The sequence below is a fragment of the Podarcis filfolensis genome (genome assembly GCF_964270895.1).
Source record: "Podarcis filfolensis genome assembly, chromosome: 7".
NCBI lineage: Eukaryota > Metazoa > Chordata > Lepidosauria > Squamata > Lacertidae > Podarcis > Podarcis filfolensis.
In genome coordinates this window covers 40,512,370-40,524,426 of record NC_139603.1, presented here as the reverse complement: position 1 = coordinate 40,524,426, position 12,057 = coordinate 40,512,370, and the positions used below count along the sequence as shown (strand labels likewise).

Below are 12,057 nucleotides of genomic sequence, written 5' to 3'. Positions count from 1 at the left end.
GCCCATTTAATCATAGCAGATTTCACCATTTCATCCTGAGTATTCCATTTTAACAGCAAGTTATACATTCTTGACAAATTCTTAACTTTGGGATGTAACAATTCTGTTTCCAATTTTGATTTTTCCACCTGGAAGCCAAGTTTTTTATCCAAATTATATGCCTCCATTATTTGATAATAATGGAGCCAGTCTCGCACTCTATTTTTTAATTTTTCAAAACTCTGCAGTTTTAATCTGTCTCCCTCTTGTTCCCGAATTTCCCAATATTTCGGCCATTTGGCCTCCATATTGAGTTTTTTCTGAGCCTTTGCTTCCATTGGTGACAACCATCTTGGGGTTTTATTTTCTAACAAGTCCTTATATCTTATCCAGACATTAAACAGTGCTTTTCTGACAATATGGTTTTTAAACACTTTATGTGCTTTAACCTTATCGTACCACAGATATGCTTGCCAATCAAATACATTGTTGAAACCTTCCAAGTCCAAAATGTCCGTGTTCTCAAGAAGCAGCCAGTCTTTCAACCAGCAGAATGCTGCTGATTCATAATAAAGTTTAAGGTCTGGCAGGGCAAATCCGCCTCTTTCCTTTGCATCAGTTAATATTTTAAATTTTATTCTGGGCTTCTTGCCCTGCCAGACAAATCTAGAAATATCTCTCTGCCATTTCTTGAAACAGTCCATCTTGTCCAGAATTTGCAATGATTGAAACAAAAATAACATTTTTGGCAATACATTCATCTTTATAGCTGCAATTCGACCCAACAAGGAAAGCTTCAAATTTGACCATATTTCTAAGTCTTTTTTCACTTCTGTCCAACATTTCTCATAGTTATCTATAAATAAGTTTAAGTTCTTAGCAGTCATATTAACCCCCAAATATTTAACTTTCTTAGCTAATGTTAAACCAGTCTCCTTCTGAAACCTCTCTTTCTCAATCGGTGTTAAGTTTTTCTCAAGAACTTTAGTTTTTGACTTGTTCAGTTTAAATCCTGCCACATGACCAAATTCTTGAATCAGTTCTAATACTCGTTTCATACTAGATTCTGGCTCCTGTAGCGTCAAAACTAGGTCATCTGCAAAAGCTTTCAATTTATATTGTTTGGCTCCGACCTGAATACCTTGAATCAGACGGTCCCTTCTAATCATATTTAACAAAACCTCCAGGACTGAAATAAAAAGCAATGGGGAAATTGGGCAGCCTTGTTGTGTCCCTTTCTCTATCTTAAATTCCTCTGTCATCACATTATTGACTATTAGCTTAGCCTTTTGTTCTAAATAAATTGCACTTATACCATTTTCAAACCCTTGACCCACCCCCATCCCCCGAAGGTTTTTCTTCATAAAATTCCAAGAAATATTGTCAAAGGCTTTCTCCGCATCTATAAAAATTAAAACTGCTTTAGTATTAATGTTCACTTGCAACTTCTCCAATATGTTAATTATGTTCCTCGTGTTGTCAGACAAGTGTGTACCTGGGAGAAAGCCAGCTTGGTCCTTATGTATCTCTTCCACTAAAACTTTTTTTAATCTATTAGCTAAAATATCAGCAAAAATTTTGTAATCCACATTAAGCAGGGATATGGGGCGGTAGTTCTTAAGTTGTGTCTTCTCAGACTCCATTTTTGGTATAAGTGTAATGTAGGCTTCCTTCCACGACTCTGGCGCTTTTTCCCCCTCCAAAATTTCATTACAAACCTCCTTCAGTGGCTGAATTAACCAATCTTTCAAAGATCTATAGTATTTTGAGGTTAAGCCATCCGGCCCTGGAGATTTACCCAACTGCATATTCTGAATGGCACCTTCTACCTCCTGTTCTGTAATTTTGTAATTCAGCATTATCTTATTTTCTTGAGAGATTTTTTGTAATCCATTTGTTTTTAAAAATTGGTCTATAGTGCTGATCAGAAATAAAGGCCTTTCAGTGGTGGTGCTTCAGTTCTGGAATGAGGAAGATACAGCATTCATTCACGCTGTGCACCTTTTCGCTCTAAGACTGTGCACAAACTACACATCTGAAGCACATTCTTTCTCTCACAGAATTCTGGGCACTCTCATTTGTTAAGGTTTGCTGAGAATTGTAACTTTGTGAAGGGTGAACTACAGTGCCCAGAATTCTTTGAGGGAAAGAATAATGTGTTTTGAATGTGCTTTAATGTTGTGGTGTATACACAGCCTAGCTTCCAGCAGAGAGATGCTAAAACAGGGAAGGGCAGCCTATGGCCTTCTATTAACCCTGACCATTGGCCATGTGGGCTTGGGCTACTGGAGTCTAACAACATGCCATTGTTCTTCTCTGCACCATGATATTGGTTGAACAAACTTCAACCTGGGAACCAGGTGAGGTGGGTAAGATCTCAGAGACATCCTTCTTTGCTGTGGCACCTGTTCTGTCTCTGCACCGCCTTGCCCCCTTTCAACACCAAAAATGGCATGCGTGGCAGCCGTCACACGTGTGCTGATTGCGTACAAGTGGGGAGGTATTAAGTTCAGTGAAAACAAATCATAGACAAGAGAGTAAGGACAAATCCATACCATACATCTGCAGTGCATTCAATACACATGGCTTCTCCTAAAGAATCCTGAGAACTGTGGCTATAGCTACTATTACCAGCATCGGTATGAAACTACAGTTCCCAGGATTTGGGGAGGGGAAGTCACGTGTTATAAAAGTGTGTTGGATACACTTTACTTGTATAATGTGCATCTGTCCCAGGAGTAAAAATGGGAGTACAGTGGTACCTCGGGATAAGAACTTAATTCGTTCTGGAGATCTGTTCTTAACCTGAAACTGTTCTTAACCTGAAGCACCACTTTAGCTAATAGGGCTTCCCGCTGCACCGCTGCATGATTTCTGTTCTCATCCTGAAGCAAAGTTCTTAACCAGAGGTACTATTTCTGGGTTAGCATAGTCTGTAACCTGAAGTGTCTGTAACCTGAAGCGTCCGTAACCTGAGGTAAAGGTAAAGGGACCCCTGACCATTAGGTCCAGTCGTGACCGACTCTGGGGTTGCAGCACTCATCTCGCTTTATTAGCCGAGGGAGCCGGCGTACAGCTTCCGGATCATGTGGCCAGCATGACTAAGCCGCTTCTGGTGAACCAGAGCAGTGCACGGAAACACCGTTTACCTTCCCACCGGAGCGGTACCTATTTATCTACTTGCACTTTGACGTGCTTTCGAACTGCTAGGTTGGCAGGAGCAGGGACCGAGCAACAGGAGCTCACCCCAGCACGGGGATTCGAACCGCCGACCTTCTGATCGGCAAGCCCTAGGCTCTGTGGTTTAACACACAGCGCCACCCGCATGCCGTAACCTGAGGTACCATTGTACTAATGCTGCTGTTGGGGGACTGGCACTCAACTTAGTCATAATCATTATTTTCAACAGAACTGCTATGAATTGAATGCCATCCTTAATGTTTAAACACCAGTTTTGAAGAAATGGGATGCTTACAACATTTGCTTGCCAAGTCAGCACTGTGACTGATGCAGTGCCTCACAAAAGCTACACAAAGGAGCTTATGCACAGACCTTATAACTGCAGCTTTATACCTAGGAAAGTGCTCAGGGCCAAATCCCTCCTGGTTTACACTACTCTTGTCAGCAGCCATTCAAATCTGGGGGGGAAAGAAGCAGCTTAATGTATTTGATTATGCTTCTGATTTAGAAGCGTGCTTGTTTGATTCATGAATAATTATCACTTTCTCTTCCATGCAGATTATGCTTGAACACAGCAAAATTCTTTTCCAGTCAAATTGCATCTGAATGCAACCACTAAGCTAAGCAGGGAAAGGGTGCAGGGGTGGAATATTTATCTGAAAATTGGATATTATGCCAAATTGCATTCATTTTGTAGGTATTTAATAACTGTGGCAAATGTGTTTTATTTATGTGTCTCAGTCCTTGTACTCAATTGAACAAATATATCTACAGAGTCATTGTGCTGGGACTTATAAAATGGGAGTGCATGCCAATCTTTGCTTCTGTTGCCCTTACTATTTTTTGATATTGAGTTAATGTTGAGAGTCAGGTGTTCCTACCATGGGAATTTGCTCTTCCTAAGCAATAATATGTCTCAATAATATGAAATAAAAAGAACTCTGGCAGACTTAGTTGTTCCAAGTAACTAGAATGTGAGTCACACCCATATTTATGCAAGGCGTAACAGAGTAAGGACTCCATCCAATGACCTGTTCACCCAGCATTCATTCTGATTTGCATGCAAAAAGCTGATGCAGTGCTTAGACTATGTCCTGTCTTTACTGAGCATTCATACTTATTTGTTGATGGGGTGGTTATATGACAATAATCATTGATCCTGATTTGCTTGCAAGGTCTTGACCTGACTTCCAGCTAATCAATTGTACATCCCACATTTTTCAAAACTTTTCCCTGTCATTTTTCAAAATCCAAAAAAATAAAAATCCATTTTATTTTTTAAGTGAATTTGTTACATGAGTGCAAGAGGAAGTGTTGGGTGTGCTACACGGCCTGTTTTGCAATCATCAGGCTTTCCTCAGCTGCAGCAGAGGACACTCTCTTTGCTAGTGTTGGAAAAATATTTAGTTGCTAGTCCAGTCAACTTCTATGCATGAGAATTAGGGGAGAGGGGGCTATCTTGTCCATTGCTTCCGGCAACCACATGGCTTAACCCAGCCCTAGCAGTCAGGGGGTTTCATCATGTCACTCCTTTTTGTCACAACATTCAAAGTGTTGGTGCTGACCTTTAAAGCCCTAAATGGCCTCAGCCCAGTATACCTGAAAGAGCGTCTCCACCCCCATCGTTCAGCCCAGACACTGAGGTCCATCGCTGAGGGCCTTCCGGCAGTTCCCTCCCTGCGAGAAGCCATGTTACAGGGAACCAGGCAGAGGGCCTTCTTGGTGGTGCACCCACCCTGTGGAACACCCTCCCACCAGATGTCAAAGAGAACAGCAACTACCAGACTTTTAGAAGACATCTGAAGGCAGCCCTCTTTAGGGAAGCTTTTAATGTTTGATGGATTACTGTATTTTTAATATTTTGTTGGAAGCCATCCAAAGTGGCTGGGAAAACCCAGCCAGATGGGTGGGGTATAAATAATGTTGTTGTTGTTGTTGTTGTTACTCACAGCCGTTAACAAGGTAAAGGTAAAGGGACCCCTGACCGTTAGGTCCAGTCGTGACCGACTCTGGGGCTGCGGCGCTCATCTCACTTTATTGGCCGAGGGAGCCGGCGTACAGCTCCCAGGTCATGTGGCCAGCATGACTAAGCCACTTCTGGCGAACCAGAGCAGCGCACGGAAACGCTGTTTACCTTCCCGCCGGAGCGGTACCTATTTATCTACTTGCAGTTTGACATGCTTTCGAACTGCTAGGTTGGCAGGAGCAGGGACCGAGCAATGGGAGCTCACCCCGTCACAGGGATTCGAACCGCCGACCTTCCGATCGGCAAGTCCTAAGAGTAAGTTGAAAACCCTGCTGAGCACCCACATGCAGAACCTCATTTAACATTCCAAGTCAGGAAACAACGTCCGGGGGGGCGGGGGGGGAATAGAAACCTGCAATTCCTAATGCAGCTGAGCACTTTGAGCTGGACAAATTTGTGCAGCAAACCAGGCAATTATGAATTTTGTCAACATCACTAATCATTTTCTTAGTTCCAAGTCAAGGCATTTGACTCTCGGAGACTAGAGCAATACTATTTCTGACTGCTCCTGAATGGCAATGTGGTTATTAACTGCTGGAAGAATGCCAAGATTCCGCTGTCCCTTGCTACTTCCTCATCACTATTCATGATTTAATCAGGATGCTGAATATGGTTTGCATCCTTATGCAGATTTATTTACATGGGCATTATTTTCTTAGCTGTTTTGAATTGCTTCTTCCCTTTGAAAAGATATTCAGCCACGGTTGTTCAGAAGTGCCAGAGCCATTTGGCTGTGTTTGCTATCACTTAGCATTGTCTATGTGTCAGTGATTATCAATCCATAGTCCACATAATTACAGCAAGAGGTGTGGAGTGGGCAGGATACAATTCCACCCTATATTGGGTTTAGGAAGGATTTTCCTTTCCTTCTGTGAATTCAGTTTATTGGCAAAAAATAAAAATTAAAAATTAAAAAAATGGTAGGGAACAGATGGCAATAGAAGGGTAGTCATGGTTTTGGGGTCAGGTACCTTAAATTCTCTCAAACTTCAACCTAGCCCCTTCTCTCTGATGCCCTGCTAGCACTCTTTCCAGTGGATAGTTCAACAAACCCCACAATCCATCACAAATGCCATTCCTCTCAAACATTGTCTTGGCAGAAGTTGCTCAAGTTGGAAAACCCAAAATGGGCCTTCTAAGAGCGAGCAGTGGTGTTGAGTGTGGAACATAGCACTTTATGAACACTTAAGCTGTCATCATAGAGTAAAGGGAATGGTAAAACATGAGAAGTTTGACAAAATTTGGTTCCCATTTATCAGCTCTGTTTACATAATGTAAAAGCATCACCCTCCAGACACTTACACTTCATGTCAGAGAGGTTGCCTTATGTTCCAACAGTCATGAATGAGAATGAGCTTTTCTCCCCTTGGCTACTTCAATATGATAGTGTGCTTGTATGTTTATGAACTGTCGTAACCGTGATATGTTTACATGTTTTCTTGAACTATTATAATCAGTGGTACCTTGGTTTAAGAACAGTCCGGTTTAAGAACAATTCAGTTTACAAACTCCACAAAACCGGAAATAGTGTCCCGGTTTGAGAACTTTACCTTGGTCTAAGAACGGAATCCAAATGGAGGAAGGGCACCGGCGGTGGGAGGCCTCATTAGGGAAAGCACACCTTGGTTTAAGAATGGTTTCGGTTTAAGAACGGACTTCCGGAACGGATTAAGTTTGTAAACCGAGGTACCACTGTATAAATATATGAGTGGCAAAGAGACAGAGATGGGGAAATACTAGGCATTGCATCACACCCATATTTCATTGGCTTCCAATATCACATCTTACCATGCTTATACAGGGTACATATCTCAATACAGGCCCTTGGGAACAGCAGATGTCTGGGGCTTTCACTCTGGGGTCCTCTTCCTTCTGCAGCCCAGAAGGAAAAGGAAAGAGAGATGTTGCTACTTCTCTATAAATCTGCTGAGCTGGCCAGAGTCCATATGCAATGGAATAACAACAATGAGAGTCCTTGAAAGCTTCCACAAGAGACACGGAGAGAGTCTATGGGGGTCACGATACTACTATCACTTTAAAAATTCATGCTGCCTCTGCATTTGCTTCCCCGCCCCCTTGATAACTCCCTCAGTCTGTATATGCATATACAGTGGTACCTCGCAAGATGAAATTAATTTGTTCTGCGAGTTTTTTCGTCTTGCAAATTTTTCGTCTTGCAAAGCACGGATTCCCTGGGTATTAACGGTTTTAAGAAAAAGGAAACAAGCTCGCAAGACGTTTTCGTCTTGCGAAGCAAGCCCATAGGGAAATTCGTCTTGCGAAGCAACTCAAAAAATGAAAAACTCTTTCGTCTTGCGAGTTTTTCGTCTTACGAGGCATTCGTCTTGCGAGGTACCACTGTATAACATATTTTTATGAAACAGTGCTAAGTATTTCTGCCTTCTTTCTCTCAGTGATAAAATCCAGTTGAGAGAAAGTCCCTGTAGAGCCGTCTGCATTCTTAGTATGTGGTAAAGAATATATTGATTGCCCTGTGCCACTCGATATACAATATATACCCATCACAAGGATGAATAGATGTAGAGACACTGTGTTGTTATGAAACAAGAAGTAAATCAGGATATGCATAAAGAAATACACACACAATAAAATGGGCATGGAGTGAAAAAGTTAGTATTAGTGAATGAACTCTTGTATGAACTTGATTAATACTGTACTGGCCCGTATATAAGCCACACTTGTTTTCCAAACTACAACAGTGAAAAGTTAAAAAGTGGCTTAAATCCGCAACCTTACAAAAATTGCTGTGGTCAAACCACAGCAGCCCGTGAGGTAGAGGGTGGCAGGGAAGAAGTGGGGCCACAAGTGAGTGGGGCAGGGCAGGCGTTGTATGAGAGGGGAGAGAGAAACTTCCCCTCACAGGCTGCCCAAGTTTGTTCTCCTCTTTGGGGAGCGCTCCCGCTTCTCCCGTCAATGGCAGGCTCCTCCATTTTCCCATCCTTCAATCTTTCTCTCCAGTGATGCCTGGATGCCTTGAGCTGATAGGGAAGACAAGAAGCCAAGGCAGGAGCAGGAGCGGTGGCGGTGGGACAATGTGTGCCTGTGCTGCTTGCTAGGAGGAACCGGCCTGGAGGGGGTGTGAAGAGCGTGCGTGAGAGAGCACTTCAGACAGACACACACGGTGAGCGCCTTATATTCAGGTATTTTCTTTTTTTTTTCCTTTTTCCCCCCTTGAATTTTAAAGGTGCAACTTATTTGTGGGTGCGGCTTGTATTCGGGTCAATACGGTACATGGAGACAGATTTCATCAGGTGCTTTGTTCGCAAGATCATCATGACAAAAACAAAACTACTGACTGTTCTTTCCCCCACACACCCTCTCTCACTTTTCAAAAACATGCATAATGAAGGTGACTTGATCACTGAAGCCAGATCCCTTGACTCATAGATCACAGCCTGGCAGGCCATAGGTTTACCATTGTAAGTATTATGATTTATTTCACTGGGTTGCTTCCATATTGGGTGGTATTAAACTAAATAACTGCAGAAGTGGAACGGCATCCCCTTGTGCAACAGGACTTCTCCCATCCTCCCCCTGCACATGTCCTGCACCATCCTTAGATCTCCTTTGGAAGGCAGTGGGAACCCAAAGAACAGATTTAGGTGGAATAGGAGGGAGTAGAGCAGGCATAGGCAAACTTGGCCCTCCAGATGTTTTGGGACTACAACTCCCATCATCCCTAGCCAACAGGACCAGTGTTCAGGGATGATGGGAGTTGTAGTCCCAAAACATCTGGAGCGCTGAGTTTGCCTATGCCTGGGGTAGAGGCAGAAGTCCCATTGCACAAGGGGAAGTTCTTCCACTCACACAATTACTTGGTTGACTACCAGCCAGTCTTCTTGATTCCAGAGATTATAGCAACTTTAAAAGAAATTTGATGCTAATGGAGCCACTGCATTTGCAGGATTAAAATATTAATAAATCCTAAATAGATTTCTGTTCTTTAAAAGGGTTAACATTTTGATTGCTCTGTGCTGGCTGGGATAGAGGTTGGAGTTTGACAGGCAATCAAGAAGTCATGATAGATGAACCGGAAAAAAACAATTCAGAACTCTCTCTTTTCTATCTGGCAGAGTTGGAGAACACAGTGCATTTTTCATTCATTATGGCTTTATGTTTATAATTAACCAACCCCTTCCACAAACCCTTTTCACACAGTAGACATACTCACTATGAAACTCTGCACACAGAAAAAAAGGTTGGAAAGGGCAATAACAGCAAGGCTAATGCTGGTGCTTCCAGTTTTTAATGCTAATGAGACTATGTAACCTGATTCTCTCTGCTTCAGTTCACAAATACAATTTTTGGAGACCAAATAAATGAAAAAGTGGTATGACAGAGAGGAAAATTTGCTTGAAAAATATTTGATGCATCACATTTGTGTGTCATGAAATGTCCCATTTATTTTGATGCATTTTATTCTCTTATGTTGAAATGTGCATGATGTGAAACAGTCTGAATTATACAATGCGATATCTGGAAGGAAAGTGTCAGAACTAAATAACAGAAAATAATGGTATTTTCTTGGCTCAGACAAACAGCTAACCTTGGACTTGGCTTCTGGAAACAAGGAAAGTGGAAATAGAGCCTGATGACCAAGTTCTCGCCTAGGTGAGGGATTGTGATAAGCACTGTATGGTAATTCTTGCAAGTAAGGCTGATTTTGTTAGTAAAATAAATATAATGAGCTCGAGTTGAGCACATATCACTTTACACATGATGATAAAACTAGAAAGGGAAAGAGAAGAGTAACAATACTCGAAAGAAAGAAAGAAAGAAAGAAAGAAAGAAAGAAAGAAAGAAATGATCCCCTAGGCAGAGATGTAAAAGGACTAGGAAAAAGAAAAGTACAATTCATCATTTGGCAGAATGTTAATACATCTAAATAGAAATATTCTCAAATAACTTTAAAGAATTGGAATGCCCATAAAATGGAACTACTTTTCTATAATATAAAGTGTTTATGGTTAGTCACAGTTTTGTAGTGACTGATCATTCCCCTATCCATAACAATAATATTACAGGGATTAGGCCATCAGATTCCTTATGATAAAGTAAGCTTATCCCCACCCCACATGGAAATTATTAAGGGACTCCCAAGTGCGCAGCAAACAATGCAGAGAAATGGAAGCCTCTTTTGCAACAAAAGAAAGCTTCTGAGAAATGCAGAACAAGTTTCAGCCCAGGGCTAATATAATCAATAAAGTCAGTAGATGTGGTGGTGTCCCCATGACAAAAGTATGATGTATCTCCAATAGTGTTCCTCAGCCTTGGTTTCCTAATGCTGTTAGACTACAACTCCTATAATCTCTCACTATTGACTAAACTGGTCAGGGATGATAGGCAACATCTGGAGACAACTGTTGAAGAACCCTGCAGTCCAACTCATATTCCTGCTCATGGATGTCATTCATTTATTTCATGCTCTCCAACATTTCTCCAATGAACATAGGGACATCCCATTCCATAACAATAATTTTACTGTTCATACCCACACATCTTACTGAGTTGTCCTAGCCACTCTGGGCAGCTTCCAACATATATAATTTTTTTATATAAAACATTAAACATTAAAAAAAATCTTCCTATACAGGGCTGCTTTGAGACAGCTCAGGGACCAGATAACTCCATACCCTCCAACATTTCTCCAATGAAAATAGGGATGTCTTATGGAAAAGTGGGACATTCCGGGATCAATCAAAAACTGGGACAGCTTCTCTAAATCAGGGATGTCCCTGGAAAATAGGGACACTTGGAGGGTCTGTTATTTTAAATTTAGATCTCTGACTCTATTTGGCTTGTAATAATAAATCATGATCACTAGAATAAGCAGAATAAAATAGCTCAAAGCTTGGTCACAATCAGCCCATTGATTCTCCCTAGTAGGATCAGGCAAGCTCCTATGGATTCAGATTGTAATGGGCCTAACTCCAAACATGCAAATTTTGGAGTTGCAAGACTGAATTAGACTTGATCCTTGGTCCTTAATTCAGAATTGGCCTGGAGAAGCTTATTTCTGTTTCTGTTGGACCATTCTGTAAGACCTCCCCACAAACATGTCCTGTCAAAGGTTATGGCAATTGAGACTTCAGATTAAATCTAGGTGCGCCTGTGAACATTGTCATTCTAAGTCTTTAATGGAAGATGCTGTTTGCCTATGAGCACACCTGTGTGAATTCATCTGGGGTGGTTTGGTTCAGAGGTAGACAGAGGAGATTTCTTGCCTGCCTGAACAGATTGTATCTGCCTACATTTGTTTGGTTTGGTTTTATTTATTTATATAGCAAATAATAATTTCTGACAATGTGTTACCCAAATGCTTGATTTTCCAATTCTTCATTCCTGGTGTGAGGTATGTACTGGACTGTTTCACATAAGTCAAGTGGAACTAACCCAAGACAAGTAGCTTTATGATTGCTATGTAACACATAAAAACACTGCACTTTGCAGTGCATACTCTAAATGCTATTTGTTCATTGTGAATTTTAGGAGACATTGTCTTTTATGCGTTTTGTTATATTGTTTTATGTTTTAAGTATGGCTCACACTTAAATAGCTTCGTAATAGTTTTATGCTATTTTATGCAGAAGAGAACAAAGAAGGATAGAAAAAAATAAAATATTATTAGTGGAAACCAATTATACTTGCATTCAGAATAGCCTTAAATTGAGTTGAATGCCAAGGTAGTTTGGAACAATGTAGATTTAACCCTGAGTTTATGAAAGAAGGCAGTGCTTTATACAGACTTATAGTTTAGGTAAGAGCAATCTGTTGTGACCAGTTTATTGCATGAACAAAAGGGGAAATTAGTTCATGCATATGAGCTTCAAAATTAAAATTACAAATTAAAA

The 12,057-nt window shown here is 41.2% G+C and overlaps 1 protein-coding gene across 7 annotated transcripts in view; it reads right to left on the bottom strand.

Moving 5' to 3' along the window:
• The window catches only part of LOC310766400 (cadherin-19-like), a 71,354-nt gene that overhangs the window by 52,991 nt on the left and 6,306 nt on the right, over positions 1-12,057 (bottom strand). For 2 of the 7 annotated variants that reach the window (XM_083622588.1, XM_083622589.1), the window contains exon 2: positions 6,974-7,057. The exons of the other annotated variants lie outside the window; for them this stretch is intronic. The gene's annotated coding sequence lies outside the window, so the exon portion shown is untranslated. The remainder of the gene's footprint in view (positions 1-6,973; positions 7,058-12,057) is intronic. 7 annotated transcript variants of the gene reach the window in all.